Source organism: Dromiciops gliroides, chromosome 3, assembly GCF_019393635.1.
Source record: "Dromiciops gliroides isolate mDroGli1 chromosome 3, mDroGli1.pri, whole genome shotgun sequence".
Classification (NCBI taxonomy): domain Eukaryota; kingdom Metazoa; phylum Chordata; class Mammalia; order Microbiotheria; family Microbiotheriidae; genus Dromiciops; species Dromiciops gliroides.
This window is the reverse complement of record NC_057863.1, coordinates 403730287-403747181: the sequence shown is the minus strand read 5'-3', so window position 1 is coordinate 403747181 and position 16895 is coordinate 403730287.

Sequence of the window (16895 nt, the reverse complement as noted above, 5' to 3'; positions counted from 1 at the left end):
CTTCAGCTCTAATAGAAGTTGGGACTTGTGTGGCACAAACTCTTGGCACCAACCATCCTCAGGAGGATCCTAGGGCTAAGAGGACCATGTGGAGCAGTTATGACTATCTTTTTTTTTTTTTAAGTGAGGCAATTGGGGTTAAGTGACTTGCCCAGGGTCACACAGCTAGTAAGTGTTAAGTGTTAAGTGTCTGAGGCCGGATTTGAAGTCAGGTACTCCTGACTGCGCCACCTAGTTGCCCCAGTTATGACTATCTAGGATCCTCTTAAGACAGCTAACTTTTCCCTCTACATATCCTTAAATAGAATCTATGCAAATCTATCAGTTACTTTTAAGGTTAGTTCAGATCAAGACACACTTTCTCCCCTTAGCAGTTTTTGCGTCCACTGTCTCCACATCTTTTGGTCAATTTCTGGTTCATTTTACATAGCAACCCCTCCCAATCCTGTTTTCTTACCTAGTCCATTACCTCTAGAATTCTGTTACCTATGCCTGTTCTGAATGGGAGTTGGAGAATATCCTTTATGTTATGGAGGGAAGGGGCCAAACTCTTTGAATTCTGTACTTCTCCCTCTTCTAGTATAATTGTACCCCGGGCTGATAGTCATGCCCTACCCCTTCAACTGAATTTTCCCTGGGTATAAGAATTTCTATTATTCCTTCCCTCTATTAATTATTCCCTATTTATCCTATGCATAGCTTGTTTTGTATATATTTGCTTGCATGCTGTCTCCCCCCCAGTAGATTGTAAGCTCCTTGAGGCCAGGGACTGTCTTTTGCCTCTTTTTGTAGCCCCAGAGCTTAGCATAATTCCCGGTACATAGTATGCACTTAACAAATGTTCGTTGATTGATTGCTTGGTAGGGGGAAGTCAAGATAGGGCTGATGATTCCTAAGCCCTTGCTAAAGGAAGACAAAGTCATTGCAATAAAGGCATGCCTATTGTTTTTTTTTTTTTTTTTTTAGTGAGGCAATTGGGGTTAAGTGACTTGCCCAGGGTCACACAGCTAGTAAGTGTTAAGTATCTGAGGCCGGATTTGAACTCAGGTCCTCCTGACTCCAGGGCCGGTGCTCTATCCACTGCGCCACCTAGCTGCCCCAAGGCATGCCTCTTGTACACACAGAATCATAAACTCAGTGGTAGATGGAACCTCAGAAGTGAACTAGCTCAACTTTTGCTTGAAGTATGAATCCTTCCTACAAATTTCACAAATGACACCTGCCCAGTCAATCTTATAGTCTGCTAATTTTTGGCTATGTGATCATGGACAAATTGCATCACTTTTCTGGACCCCTGTTTCTTAGCTATAAAATTAGGGGCCTAGGCTGGATGATCTATAAGGTCAAGTCACTTTCAGCTCAAAATTTATGGTCCTATGAAATAAAATTGAAATCCCGGAATTTGGGTTTTTTTGTTAGTAATTATGAAGACTCCACCCTAGCCAAGAAAGGAGATGAAAGAAATGCACATTTCAGAAAACCCCAACAAGCTATCTACAGCCTCCAATATATAATCATTAGTTATGGAAAAAATTACAATGATTATCTTGAAAAACAAACTACACTGCAAGTAACTCTAAACACAGCTATGTAAGAAAGTATGATCTGAAAATTTCACCCACAAGTAGATGGGTGGTTGGAGGTGGAGGGGTGAGGGGATAGAGAAAAGAATGTATTTAGTCTGAATTTTATTTTCTCTAGGACAATGCAGAGGAGTATCAGGGATATGATCTAGGCAGACAAAAGTCTTAAGATGATTGCATTGAGTGTTTCCTGAAACAACATCTATCCAAACCTCTCTCCTTCCTCCCCTACCAGGTAGTTTCTTCTCAGGGAGCTCAGCTAGAATTCCACATTCCCTGTAATTTTCCAAATTCTCTCATTCCAGCTAAGTCCCTTCATAGAAGACCCAGATGGCTTAATGAAATCTCAGCTAAATGGGACAGACCTTATTTCTAGCATCATTTTACTTCATTAAATGACTTTCAAAGACTTTTTTCCCCACTTTGTCTAAGGTCTTCTGAATCGATTGAGCTGTCTTCTCAACTAGTTAAAGTATGAGGCTAAAATGGGGTGGAATGGTTTCAACTCTATCATTACAAGTATATACATTATTAAGTGGTAGTTTAGAAAATCTCTCTGGTTTTCTTGGCCTATACTTTTCTGGGACAACATGCTTCTGCTCTAGATATGCTCACTGCTCCTGTCTGGCACTTCTTTAAAATTTTTTTGAATAGAAACTTCTTTTCCTGGATTCTTCTGTTCCGCCTTCACCAATTAGTGCATCTTTGTGACATCAGAAGTACCCAAAGAAGGGGCAGCTAGGTGGCACAGTGGATAGAGCACCGGCCCTGGAGTCAGGAGTACCTGAGTTCAAATCCAGCCTCAGACACACACTTACTAGCTGTGTAACCCTGGGCAAGTCACTTAACCCCAATTGCCTCACTAAAAAAAAACACAAAACAATAGGCATGCCTTTATTGCAATGACTTTGTCTTCCTTTAGCAAGGGCTTAGGAATCATCAGCCCTATCTTTTGCCCCCTATCCTAAAGCCCCTTGCCCTTGTTCAAGTTACTGAGCTGTCCTATTGTATGAGAAAGGATATAGGCACTTCCTGACAAAAGTAGGAAGGTGTTTCCTGAAAGATCACCTTTCCAGTTCTTTCTATTACTATTGTCTGAAGATTGTCTCAGCTGCCAAGATTTAATAAGGGATCTCTCAGGTTCCTTCCAGATTTAAATCTATGATCCTTCCTCCACTCCCCCACCCCCAACAAACATATCTTCTTTTTTTTTTTTTTTTTAGTGAGGCAATTGGGGTTAAGTGACTTGCCTAGGGTCACACAGCTAGTAAGTGTGTGTTAAGTGTCTGAGGCGGGATTTGAACTCAGGTACTCCTGACTCCAGGGCCGGTGCTCTATCCACTGTGCTACCTAGCTGCCCCCCAAACATATCTTCTTAAGACTTTAATCTATCTTTGTATGGAATGACCTTCTGCTCCAACTTGTCAATATCTTTTCAATGATGTGGCACTGAGAACTGAACATAATATTTCATATGTGTTCTGACTTGGGTAGAATTCAGGACAGAAAGACAAACACCTTCTTCCTTGGAGCGATTTCAGTTTTTCAATGCATAAAGTCTCACTGATGTGGGCATTCCTTCTAATAATGACCCCAGTCTTCCTGTTCTGTTGGATTCTTATCCATGTCTTTATCTTAAATTTTTAGAAAGAAAGAGAAGGGAAGGAAACAAGCATTTTGGAAGCACCTACTATATTCCGGGCACTGTGCTAAGCTCTTTACAAATATGATCTCATTTGATCCTCACAACAACCCTGGGAGGAAGGTGCTGTTATTATCTCCATTTTACAGTTAAAGAAACTGAGGCACACAAGGCAGACTAGTGGCTTGCCCAGGATCGCATAGCTAATAAACTGAGTCCAGATTTGAATTAAGATCTTTATGACTGCAGGCCCAGCATTCTATCCACTGCACTACCTAGATGTCTCTTAAAAGATGCCTGTAGAAAATGGGAACAAGGGCAGATAACAGAGGGTGAATAGGAAAGCATAGCCTTGTAAGACTAGTATCAGGAATGCTGAAACAGAGTGAGCTGAGGTTATTGAGGAAAACCAAGGATAAAACAAGACTTTCTTCTTGTCGTTTTGTTTTTGTTTTGCTCTGTTGGGAAAAGAGGTATAATCAAAGAAGTGATAAGTCCTTTCTGCTCAAGGTGATAGGATGATGATAACTGACTAGAGAGAGAAATCAGAGCTGCCAAAGTATTATTTTTACTTTATTTTATTTTTTGGTGAGGCAATTGGGGTTAGGTGACTTGCCCAGGGTCACACAGCTAGTAAGTGTCAAGTGTCTGAAGCTGCATTTGAGCTCAGGTCCTCCTGAATCCAGGGCTAGGGCTCTATATACTGTGTCACCTAGCTGCCCCCCAAAGTATTATTTTTGCAATTGTTTTTTCTGCTAAGAGAATGACCTTTGGGCTGGAGAGGACAGAACAGAAAAGACCATAGAGAATATAAAAATATGTTATGGAGAAAGGAAAAGGGAACCTGGCTGCTCAGGATAAGTTTAAATTCTTAAGCTCCCATGAACTACATTCCTTGTTGAACAAAGAAGTGGGACATGTGATAGCTTAGCCTCTGTGGGTGATCTTTGAAAGATCATAGAGAATGGGGTAGGTGCCATAGAACTGAAGATAGCTGTCTGTCTCCATTTTTTAAGATGAAAAAGAATGGAATATGTAAACCATAGGCCACTGAGCTTGATTTGAATTCTAGGAAAGATTCTGGAATGGAATATTAAAGAGATGGTTGGAGAACATTGAGCAAAGGAAACAGGGCTCCTAAAGAGCCAACCTTGCTTTCATGAAGAACAGATCACGCCACACTAACTTAATTTCCTTTTTTGACAGACAGATTAAGGCAATGCTGTAGATATAGTTCTTCTAGATTTTTACAAAGCAGTTGACAAAGTCTTGGGCTATTTTTGTGGAGAAGATGGAAAGCTATGGGCTAGATCAGAGGTATGAAATTACCATATATGGTCCGCAACACTCCAGAGTGCAGCCCAAACTAGATTAAAATATAATTGGGAAATGTTTACTAAAGTAAATCAAAATGCAGTAAAACATAATGTTAATAGATAGTTTTCTAAGTCAATATGCACCTTCAGGGATCCTTACATATGGTTTAATGGACCCCATTTTATACCTGGGTTTGACACCTCTGGGATCTGTTCTTGACCCTGTGCTATTTGTCATTTTTTTCAGTGATGTATAGAGTCATAGCTAGAATGCTCATTATAGGTACTGATGACATAAAGCTGTGAGGCATATCTAACACAGAAGATGGCAGTCAGGATTCAAAAAGCTCTTGACAGGCTAGAACATTGAGCCTAGTTAAATAAGATGAAATTTAATAGGGATAAAAATGAAATTCTTACACTTTGATCTTTTTTTTTTTCTTATTTTTTTTTTAATTTTTTTTTTTTTTTTTGGTGAGGCAATTGGGGCCAAGTGACCTGCCCAAGGTCACACAGCCAGTAAGTGTCAAGTGTCTGAGGCCGGCCCTGAACTCAGGTCCTCCTGACTCCAGGGCCAGCGCTCCATCCACTGCGCCACCTAGCTGCCACACTTTGATCTTAAAAAGTCAATTTCATAAGTATGAGATGGGGATGTGTGGCTAGATGATGGTTTACCTGAAAGAAGCCTCTTGGGGGTATAAGCCACCTACAAAAGAACGACATAAAATAACAGCCAAGAAAGCGAATGTGATCTTACATGGTGTTAGAGATGGATAGGTTCTAGGAATAAGGAAATTCTTTGCTGGTCAGACCCCATTTGGAGTATTAGGTTCAGTTCTGGAACCACATTTTAGGGAGATTGGCTTCAGTTCTGGGGACTATTTTTTTAGAAAGGACATTGGTAAGATGGAGGGTATCAAGAAAAAGGCAATCAGCATTGTGAAAGGACCTAAATTTATGCTCTGTGAAGGTCTGTTGAAGGAACTAGAGATGTCTAGTCTGGCAAAGAGAACATTTAGGGGGTACAAGAAGAAGAGGAATTAGATATTTTCTATGTAGTTTCTGAATAGTTTTCTATAGATTCACTTTTCCTTCTACCATTCTTTGATATTTTTGACATAATTTCTTTGATATATGAGGTGATACTATTCATAATGTATTAGTCTATTTATATATTCTAAGTCTATATATTTATATATCATTAAGCTATTTTTTCTATTACATCTTTTAGATGTAATAACCATTTCCTAATTATATTCCCCATCTTATACTTCTACAGTTGTTTTTGAACCTATCTTGAAATTTATATTTGTCCTTTAAATCTCTTTTATCTTTATAAATGTCACTTGCTTTCTTAGTGATCTCACCAACTACTAAGGGTCCAATGATTATCGCTATGCAGATGATTCCCAATTCTGTATATTCAGCTCCAATCACATCCCTAAACTTCAGGGTTCTTTTACCAATTACTGATAAGTATGGGCATCCTAAAGGCATGCCAGATTCTGCACATCCAAAAAAAGAACTAATTTCCTGTGAGTCTTCTGAACTTCCCTCTTTCTGGTGAGGATGAAAATCATTCTTTTTGCCACTCAGATTCACAACTTTGGAGTCACCCTTCACTTTTCTTCTCCCTGAACACTCATATTCAGTCATGTGCCAAGTCTTGTCACCTCAAGCTTCACTACATCTCTCACGTTCAGCCCCCATATTTTCCATTTAGATAAGCTCTACCCAAATTTGGGCCCACATCACCTCTCACCTAGACTATTATAACAACCTCTTATTTCGCATTTCTGCTTTAGTATCTCCTCTTTCCAGTCCATCCTCCCCACAGTGATTAAATTGATATTTCTAAAATGTATATCTGACAGTGTCATTCTCCAACTCAAACATTTTTTAATGGCCCTCTGTTGCTTCTGGGATAATATAAAAAAATCTTTTCATATCTTATTTCATATTAATCCCTTCACACCTTCTCTGTTCCAGTTTACCCAGCCCATTATCTGTTCCACATCCTCAGTATTCCATCTTCTATACCTGGGCCTTTCTCTAGGTTTTCCTCTGGGTCTTGAATGCATTTCTGGCTCACTTTTGCTTTTAGAATCCTGGGCTTCCAATGAAACATAGCTCAGGTATTACTGCCTTCCATACAAGGCCTTTTTTGATCCTTTCCAGTTGATGGTATTCTCCTTTTCTTAAAATTACCTTGTGTGTATTCTGTATTTACTTTTCTATGTAAATGTTGTATCCTCCAGTGTATTGTTACCTCTTATGAGGGCAGGGTCTGCTTTGTTTTTGTTTTTTAGCTCCAGCACCTAGCGCTGTGCTTTGCACAGGGTATGTACTGAAGAATTGATCAACTTTGGGCTTTTGATCTAGGTTGTTCACAGTGGGACACCGCCTTTCTCTGGGTGGTTGCACTTCCTCCCTACATGACTGCTCTCCTGTTCTACTACTTGGCATAATGGTCTTTGGGCTGCCACCTTTGATGTCCCATAACTAGGGTGGTACCCTTCTCTTAGGAAGGCTCACCTCCTAGACCCAACTCCTTTAGTGGCATGGAAAAGATTCTCTGAAAGATAGTTTACCTCTTCTTTCAGGGCAATTTCCCACATGGTTGATCAGTTTTATGTGCCAACATCACCCTCCTATTCAAACCAAGCTGACAATTTCCAGGTAAAATAAGTCCAAGTTATAACTCTGGGTGGGAGTAGGTGAGAAGGGGAAGGGAAACACCCAGAGACACACTAGAAGCATGAGTATAAAACAAAGCAACATTCCTGAATATAAACATATTCTCGCTGGGGAATCAGCCTCTACATTTTATAACTACAGCTTACACAATGACCCTTGCTGTTCTTTACCTGCTTTTATAAGGATTTTTTTCCTGAGGTATCCAATGTAAGACTTCATTGAGCATATGGAAAGCTTAGTGTTTCCAAATCTCTTCATGTGTTTGTGCATCAGTCTCCAAATAGAAACTGTTTGAAGTTTTGATGAAGTTTCATAAAAATGTCAAACTAAAATCCCTTACTGAATATTGAGGACCATCCAGTGGGAAGTGCCATCATGGTTCATAGCCTGAAAATTCATAGCCCACCCTAAGGCAGCTAGGTGGAATAGTGGATAGAAATCTGGACTTGAAGTTAAGAAGACCTTGAGTTCAAATCCAGCCTCAGACAATTACTAGCTGTATGACCTTGGGCGAGTTTCTTTTTCTGCCTCTGTTTCCTCATTTGTAAAATGAAGCTAATAATAGCACCTACCTCCCAGAGTTGTGAGGATCAAATGCGATGATATTTGTAAAGCACCTAGCACAGTGCCTGGCACATAGTAAGTGCTATATAAATGCTAGTTCTTCTTCTTCTTCTTCTTCTTCTTCTTCTTCTTCTTCTTTTTCTTCTTCTTCTTCTTCTTCTTCTTCTTCTTCTTCTTCTTCTTCTTCTTCTCCTTCTTCTCCTCCTCCTCCTCCTCCTCCTCCTCCTCCTCCTCCTCCTCCTCCTCCTCCTCCTCCTCCTTCTTCTTCTCCTCCTCCTCCTCCTTCTCCTTCTTCTCCTCCTCCTCCTCCTCCTCCTTCTCCTTCTCCTTCTCCTTCTCCTCCTCCTTCTCCTTCTCCTTCTCCTTCTCCTTCTCCTTCTCCTTCTCCTTCTCCTTCTCCTTCTCCTTCTCCTCCTTCTCCTTCTCCTTCTCCTTCTCCTCCTCCTTCTCCTCCTCCCCCTCCTCCCCTCCTCCTCCCCCTCCTCCTCCTCCTTGATTGAGTACATACTCTATTCTGAAACATGATTGAATGGTGTCCTTTAGCCAGTAGTTCAGTGTGGATATGTATTTTCCTCTTTTCTATCTCTCTCTCCTCCAGCCCAGGGGCCCAGCATGAAGCTGAGATATTCTAATGAAATTTGCCTCACTTCCATAAAGCAACTATTTAGCAGTGATCTGTGGAACTGAATGGTGTTATTTCCTCAGTTGAATGACTTCTTAGGAGTGGATCAGCTCATAATAAGGTATGTCTCCAATGTACTTCCACTTATAAGATAGTCCCAGGGAGGCTTTTGGGGTAGCCAGCTTTGACAAATAGATTGGCTTGGTGGGGAGAACACAGGGCTAGCAATTCAGGACAGTTGAGTTCTATTCCTGATCACCACTAATTATTTGACCTTTACAAACTTATTTCATCTCATTCATTCCATAACTTTTTTTGTTGTTTATTGAGTGCCTATGAAAGTACTGCCATGAATATGAAGCTGTGTGATCCAGGACACTTATTCTCAAGGAACTTAGAATCCAGCAGAGGAGATGAGACATGTCAGGATCAGACACAGGAACAAACTTTATGCTAATGAGATTACAAACACTAGTAATGGGGGAACAAAAGGCATATCCAGTGGGGAGATACTGTCATTTAGAAATTCAGGCACTTCCAAAGAGGCCAATATCTGAAAACTCCCCAGTGTGGTTTTTATTGTGACTTGTAAACACAAGTATCTAAAATAGACAATGACTGATTGAACCAAACATCCCTGAGCCTCACTTCCTCAAATGTACATTGAGAATAATATGTCTATTTATCTCCTGGGGTGGTTGTACTGATGAAATGAGAGGATATTTGTGAAGATTCTCAGAGAAAGTTAAAACAAAAAACTACCCTGTTTACTCCCAGGGAGTGTGTCTATGAGAGTTTGGGAGGCTATCTGTTGGCAAGGCAAGAGAGTTTGGAGGAGAACATTCATGTTGTGGAATAATGGAAAGAATAATGAATAAGGATTGGGGAGGCCTGAATTCTACTACTGTTCTGCCATAAATTAACTGTGTGACTACTAGTAAAGCACTTAACCTGCCTGAGTCTTCACTTCCTCTCTGTAAAATTGGGATAATGTTCCTTGCCTTTTACATAATAAATATTATGAGTATGGCTGTATGGTTTTTAACAGATGAATGAAGGCTATAGAATGAAGAAGCAGTGTATAGTGGGTAGTATGCTAGATTTGGAAGGAAGACTTGGATTAAAATTCTACCCTTGGAATTTACTAGTTGTGTGATCATGGAAAGTCACTTAACCTTTATAGACAGACCTGTGTCTTCATCTATAAAATGGCCTGTAAGGTCCCTTCCAGCTCTAAATATGTGACCCTATGATCCATGTGTCTGCCTATGAAGGTAATAGAGCTAGGCAAATCAACCCCAAATTTCAATATTTTTGAACGTCAATAATAAGATGGCAGAAGAAGACTACAACTAGAGGGCAAATTCAAGTTTCATTTATTTATGTTGAAAGACTTATAGATGCTAGGCTTTGACCAAGGAGACAAAAGACAGAAAAAAAAACTCCTAAACATGCATAACAGCATTTTTTGGGGGGGAGGGGCATAGCAAAGAACTGAAAATAAAGCCCATTGAATGGAGAATAGCTAAACAAATTGGTGCATATATAATAGTATATTAAAATACCATAAAATGGATTTGAAGAATTCATAAAAAGCAATGGAAAACTTATTTGAACTGAAACTGAGTGAAGTAAGCAGAACCAGAAAACAATATAGTCACAATATATGTTGTGACTACAACACAAATGTAAATGACATCAATAAAAAGTTAATGTTATATAAATATAATGACCAAACTTGGCTTTAAGAAGAGTTGAGAAATTAAAAATGAAACTGGGAAAATCACATGCTACTTTCTGTGTGACCTTGCACAAGTAATTTACTTTTCTGGGCATCAGTGTCCTTGTCTTCAAAAACAGGTTATTTCTGGGGATAACATTTCATAGCTTTATGTTCCAGTTATTAAAGGATGCTAATTCTCCTAAATGAGAAATTGATGGGTTAGAATATGAAGATATTTAAAAAGATTCTTGAGATGCTGCAGACAGGAAAGAATGTTGGCTCTGGAGTCAGAGGACCTGGCTTCAGATCCCTCTTCTATCACTGTATGACTTTGGGCAAATTGTTTCACCTTTCTAGGCCTCAGTTTCCTTTTCTATGAAATGAGGTAATTGGACAAGTTGACTTCTAAGTTCACTTCTAGCCCTTACTCTATGATTCTCTGTTACTATGATTACCCAATATGAAGGATCACTTGGGAGAGGGAGAGGGCAGAGAGGATGGGAGAAAGAGATACATGGAGGACCTGGAGAAAGGCCTGTGCATCCACTTGGCTCCTCTATGGAACTACATGCATTCAGGAGCCAGTGCCAGATGGGTATGTTTAAGTGATACCAGAATCATAACAGAGAAAACAAACCTGCATTTGGACCTTCCTTTTGCTAAGGAAGAGAGGTTGTTGTGGAAGCGAATTTTAAGGAGCAACAAAGCACAGATCATGACAGGGAGAAATAAGGCCCTAGACTTTACCCTTATTGACTTCTCTGGCTTCCTTCAAGTTCCAATTGTGTGTTATGAGAGAAGCAGAATTGCAGTAGCTCAAAAGAAATATGAGATGCAAAAATTTAGAGGCCTCTCCACTACAAATGTTCGTAAGGACTATCTGTGTCCAACCTGCGATAGAGCCTTCTGACCTTGCATTGGTCTGATCAGCTACAGTCAGATATATTGTACCTTGGCCTCAACATAGTGATGACATTTTTGGTCCTCTTCTAGCACAAAGGACAACAACCAAGGTCCAACTAAAATTTCATTTTTTACAGGAAGACTTTTCCCACTCCTCTTATTTCTATTTCATCCCTCCTTAATTATTTCCTATTTATCCTATATATAGCTCATATATGTATGTGTGTATATATATCTATAAACATGCACACATATGTATATATAAATACATACACCCACACACATATATGTTTTCTCCCTCATTAGATTAGGAGCTCCTTGAGGGCAGGAACTGTATTTTTTCTCTTCTTGTTTTTGCCTGGCACATAATAGGCACTTAATAAGCATTTACTGATTGATTGCTATTAGAAAGATTAGCACAGCAGGAAAACAGGCACTCTGACATGAAACCTGGAACTATCCTTTTGTTGGCAATTTGAATCTTGTATGTTTCCCCAAAGGGGAAGATGGCACTTACTAGGAAAATGATTACTTGATACTCTCTGAAAAAAGGGAGATTTCCTTATGATTAAAGGGCTAAAGTTAGATCCTGCTCTTTCTTTTCTTTTTTTTTTTTTTTGTGTGTGTGGGGAATCACTTTAAATATAACTTGTACTATAGCCAATGATGTTAGTCTGTGTGATTCCATAAATTTGGTTTTGGAGATAGCAAAGTAAGCCAGTTAGAGACATTACTTGGGTTTACCTTGTAGTAGGTAGTACAAATATGATTCTCTCCATGATTCTTAGACTGAGAGATGTCATGTGACCTTTCCTCAGTGACATAGCTATTAAATATTACAGCCATGATTTGAAGCCAGGTCTTCTTACTCCAAGAACTTTTAAAATAGATATTTATTTAAATCTTTCAGAAACCCAAACATCCTTCAGTTTCAGAAGTTTATTCTCCTTTGTGGGAGGAGGATTTCTTGCTATTGGTTCTTAAATTATCTTCTTCAAGCTCAAATGAATAACTTGAGACAAAGAATCACTAAATGATATATACACCTATAGGCAGGTAGGTGATACAATGGATAGAGTGCTGGGCCCGGAGTCAGGAAGACCTGAGTTCAAATCCAACCTCAGACACTTACCACAGGGCACATAGTAGATACTTGATAAATGCATGTTTGCTTCCTTCCTTCTTTCTCACATTCAATCAGTGGATCATGAAGCAATTAATGTCCCTATCCCCTTCTGGGTATAATCTGTAGTCACAAAGTCCACCAAAGTTCATTAAATTGAGTTTTTTCAAGTAAATAATCATTTATATTTTAAAACAAGACAGTAAATCTAATATTCTAGAATTCAGAGATAGAAGGGGCTTTAGAGCTTATCTAGCCCAACACTTTCTTTCTTTCTTTTTTTTTTGGTGAGGCAATTGGGGTTAAGTGACTTGCCCAGGGTCACACAGCTAGTAAGTGTCAATGGTCTGAGGCTGGATTTGAACTTAGGTACTCTTGACTCCAGGGCCAGTGCTCTATCCACTGTATCACCTAGCTGCCCTTAGCCCAATGCTTTCAATTTACAGATGGGGAAACTGAGGCACTGAGAGGGAAAGTAACTTGCTGCATGACACATGGTTGAATAAGTAGCACAATTTAGATTTGAATTCAATTACTTCATCTAGTGTTTTTGTACTATGTCATGTTCCCTTTTCATTTACCCAGGGTTGTTGAGTAAATTCCCCCTTTTTATATGCTGGGGATTTGATGAGCATTACTAGGTTTTCTCTCCACATACACTTTAGGATTCGGTAAAATTCATCTTGGTCTCTGTTTTCCCAAAGTAAAGAGGCCTAATTCCAGTAGGTTAGACTAGGGAGCAATTTAACCTTGCTACCAGGGGTCATATATTCATAAATATGCCTTCATTTTCTTTTCATGGAGGATATGATCCATGCACTGTGAGCTGTGGGAGTTAAAATGAAGGTGCCTTATTTAATGAAGATTGGGTCATGGGTGTGCCAAAAGAGAGGTGGAGATAAATTCCAGCCTGTTTCCCTTCCTCTCTGGAGGTCTGCTCAGAAGTCTACTAATGACCTCCTATCATTGGACCATAATTCCACCTTAGAGAGCACTCATTTATAACTGCCCCAGGAATGCTGATGAAGCAGAAACTAGGGCAAAGGGAAAGATTGTACAACAGCAAATATATACTGGGAAAATAAAGTGGGTCTGTGCCTTTGGTTTCTTTATTTGTGAATTTAGGAGAATAACACTGATGCTGTGAGTAGCCCTGGGATTTGGTCAAGAAAGAGCATGATTTTTTAAACTTTGAATGTACTTTACAATCCTTGAAGGAAGACTGATTAAATTGGAATAGGAAAAGTAACTTGAGATAGCGACCTACAAAGCAGTTAAAAGCTAGACATAGGATACTCTGCAAGGGGAAGGAAAAGTGGGAGGAGGGGGGGAGAAATCAAGGGAAAAAACCCTGAGGTGAAGAGTTATTGAACCAAAAGCAAAATTCAGAGTGTTACCAGAGGCAATGTGACCTAGGGCAGGGCTTCTTAAACTTTTTCCACTTGCCACTCCTTTTTGCCCAAGAAACTTTTATGTGACCCCAGGTATAGAGGTATATAAAATAGGTATACATAACCTTTTACATTGCCAAATTTTTCACAACTCCCACATTCAGTTACATGACCCCCATATGGAGCCACAACCCACAGTTTAAGAAACTAGGGTCTGGGAGAAAGAGCTCTGTATCTAGGTTTAAATCCTAGCTTTAAATACCATGATTATGAAGTCAGAATAAGAGGTCAGTCATGGAAAGGCCTCGACGTTAATGACAAATAGATTAATCAAAACTCATTACTGCCTTTTGTCACCTAACCAAGAGAAGTAGGACAACAGGGGAAACCTTTTTTAATGTGTGGAATTTATTATATACTTAAAAACTTTGATTATTTAATATTTTATTTCCTCCATTAACATATAAAAAATTTTAACATTCATTTAAAAAAATTTGAGTTACAAATTCTTTCCCACCCTCCTATTGCCTCATTTAGAAGGCAAGCAATTTGATTTAGGTTATAAATGAGTAGTCATGCAAAATGTATTTCCATATTAGTCATGTTGTGAAAGAAGAAAGACCAAAAAAACCCCACTCCCCCAAAAAAAACCCCACTCCCCCCAAAAAAACACCACTCCCCCAAACAAAACCCAACAACAAGAAAATGAAAGTTTAAAAAAGTGTGCTTAAATTTGGAACTATGCTCAAAGGGCTATAGAACTGTGCATACCCTTTATCCAGCAATACCACTGCTAGGTTTATGTCCCAAAGACATCCCCCAAAAGAGAAAAAGACCTATTTGTACAAAAATATTTAGAGCAGCTCTTTTTTGTGGTGGCTAAGAATTAGAAATTAAAGGAATGCCCATCAATTGGGGAATGGATAAACAAGCTGTGGTACATGATGGTATTGGAATATTATTGTGTTCTAAGAAATGACAAGCAGGATGATTTCAGAAAGACTTGGAAAGACTTGTATGAACTGATGTATAATGAAATGAGAAGAACCAAAAGAACATTGTGCACAGAGACAGCAATATTGTTTGATGAAGAACTGTGAAAGACTTTATTCTTAGCAATACAATGATCCAAGACAATCTCAAAGGACTAATGATGAAACATACTACCCACCTCCAAAGAAAGAACTGATATTGATTGAACACAGACTAAAGCATGCTCTTTTTGGAAGTCTTTTTTTTTTCTTTGTAGTCCTCCTTCCATTTTCATCCTTGAATGTTTTTAGGATGCCTTTGCTTAGTTGGCTATCTTGTGAAGCTTTCTTTAAACTTGTTTTACCCTTCACTCCTTCTCTCTGCTTTAAAGATGATAGTGCTAATTATATATTATTCTTCTTTGTAAGATTGTACATATTAGTTTATTTTTTTTTTAACTCAGCGTTGCCTTTGCAGTCACCTCTCCATTTGGCAGGTAAGTCAAATCATAAGATCACAAGATTATAGACTAAAAGTAGAAGTGACCATAAAGGTCATTTATGTTAGCTGATTAAGTTGCTTTCTGTATTCTTTTGGTCTCCTTATTTTGAAAATTAATAGATATTTGTTCAAGTTCTGGTTGAAATAAAGTAGTTGCTTTTAATGTTATTTGGGTATCCATTTCCCATTAAAAAATTTCAATAACTTTTTAAATTCAGGTTTAAATAATTTTAATTGTTCACCATATATTTTTCATGATTATTTCTTTTTTGGGTGGCAAATTATGATACTAGTTCAAATTGCACACAGACAGTTAACTCAGGAATAATTCCCAAACCAATAACAGTTTTTTCCCTGTATGTTAAAATATAGTTAATTTCTTTTTGTGTGTGATTTTATTAAGTGTTTACCATGTCTAGAAATTACCAATTCTTCTTCTTCTTCTTTTTGTTTGTTTGTTTGTTTGTTTTTCGGGGTAATGGGGGTTAAGTGACTTGCCCAGGGTCACACAGCTAGTAAGTATCAAGTGTCTGAGGCCGGATTTGATCTCAGGTACTCCTGAATCCAGGGCCGGTGCTTTATCCACTGCACCACCTAGCTGCCCCCAATTCTTCTTCTTTTTAATAAAGAAAGTGGCCATATTAAGAGGCATGAGGCTTCAGTATCATCTTTGGTCACTCTCATTTCTTTCTCCTGAACCGAACTTTTTCATAATGTTTGTGTTTGTGTATTACACATATATGTATATGTATATATGCATATGTATATGCATATTTCCCCATCCTCACCTTTCCCCACCTTTGTACTAGGGTTATGAAACATCAGAATTATGTTGATTTTATTTGGAAGATCTTATCAAGTCCTTCATTGAATTTCTCTACAACTTCTCGGCAACTGATGTTGGTGTATAAGCTTCAATCATTTACATGATAATGTTTTCCCAAATACTTTTCATTAGTACTGTGTAGTAAGTGGTAGGTGTTTAATAAATGCTTATTGAAATGGGAGTGAAAAAACATTAAATACAACTTTATAATTTTGCTAACATAAGTATGAGTCAGCCAGCTACTCTCTCCTCATAAGTCTGGCATTTGGATCTAATAATTAGGCTGTTCTAGATAAATTCTCACTGAAGGACACTGTTGGAGAACACATTTGTCTGGACATTAGGAGGATTGATTTCTGGTCTCAGCTCTGGCACTAACTTTACATACAATCATGATCAAGTCACTTCCCCACAGTTTCCTCATCTATAAAATTAGTTGTATGTGTGAATTTGATTATTTCTGAGGTCCCTTTCAGTTTTAATATTTTGCTAAATTCTTGCTGCAACAGTAGTAGTGAAATCTAGTGAATAGAATAAGAAAATCCATCTCATCTCAACTTGGAATTCATAGTTTAACATAATTGGGCCATACTTTGCCTCTCCAACTATTCTCCTATTCATGTAATCTGTCAAACCAAATAGCTCCCAAGTCCTCCATGAAGCCTAGGAGGACTACTCCAACCCCTATTCATCACTGTATTTCCATAATGCCTCTTGCCCTGGTTGTTTCAATCACTCCCTTGGACATTTATATCTTATTCAAGTATGTCATCCCTTTCCAGCTAGATTTTTCAGGTTCTCTAGGACAGAGATCATTTGTTACTTTTCTTCTGTCTTCTACCAGTTTGCCTAACACAAGGCTAGGCACTTGGTAGATGCTCAGTAGACTTTTGCTGGAGGGATAGCCTCATTTGTGTTAACAAGCATGCCTCAGGATAGGAAAGGGAAGCAAAGAAAAATCCTGGCAGGATTTCTTTTTCTTTGGGGAAAACAGTTCCTTTTCTCAAAAGAGTGGGGTCTTTTTCACTTTCC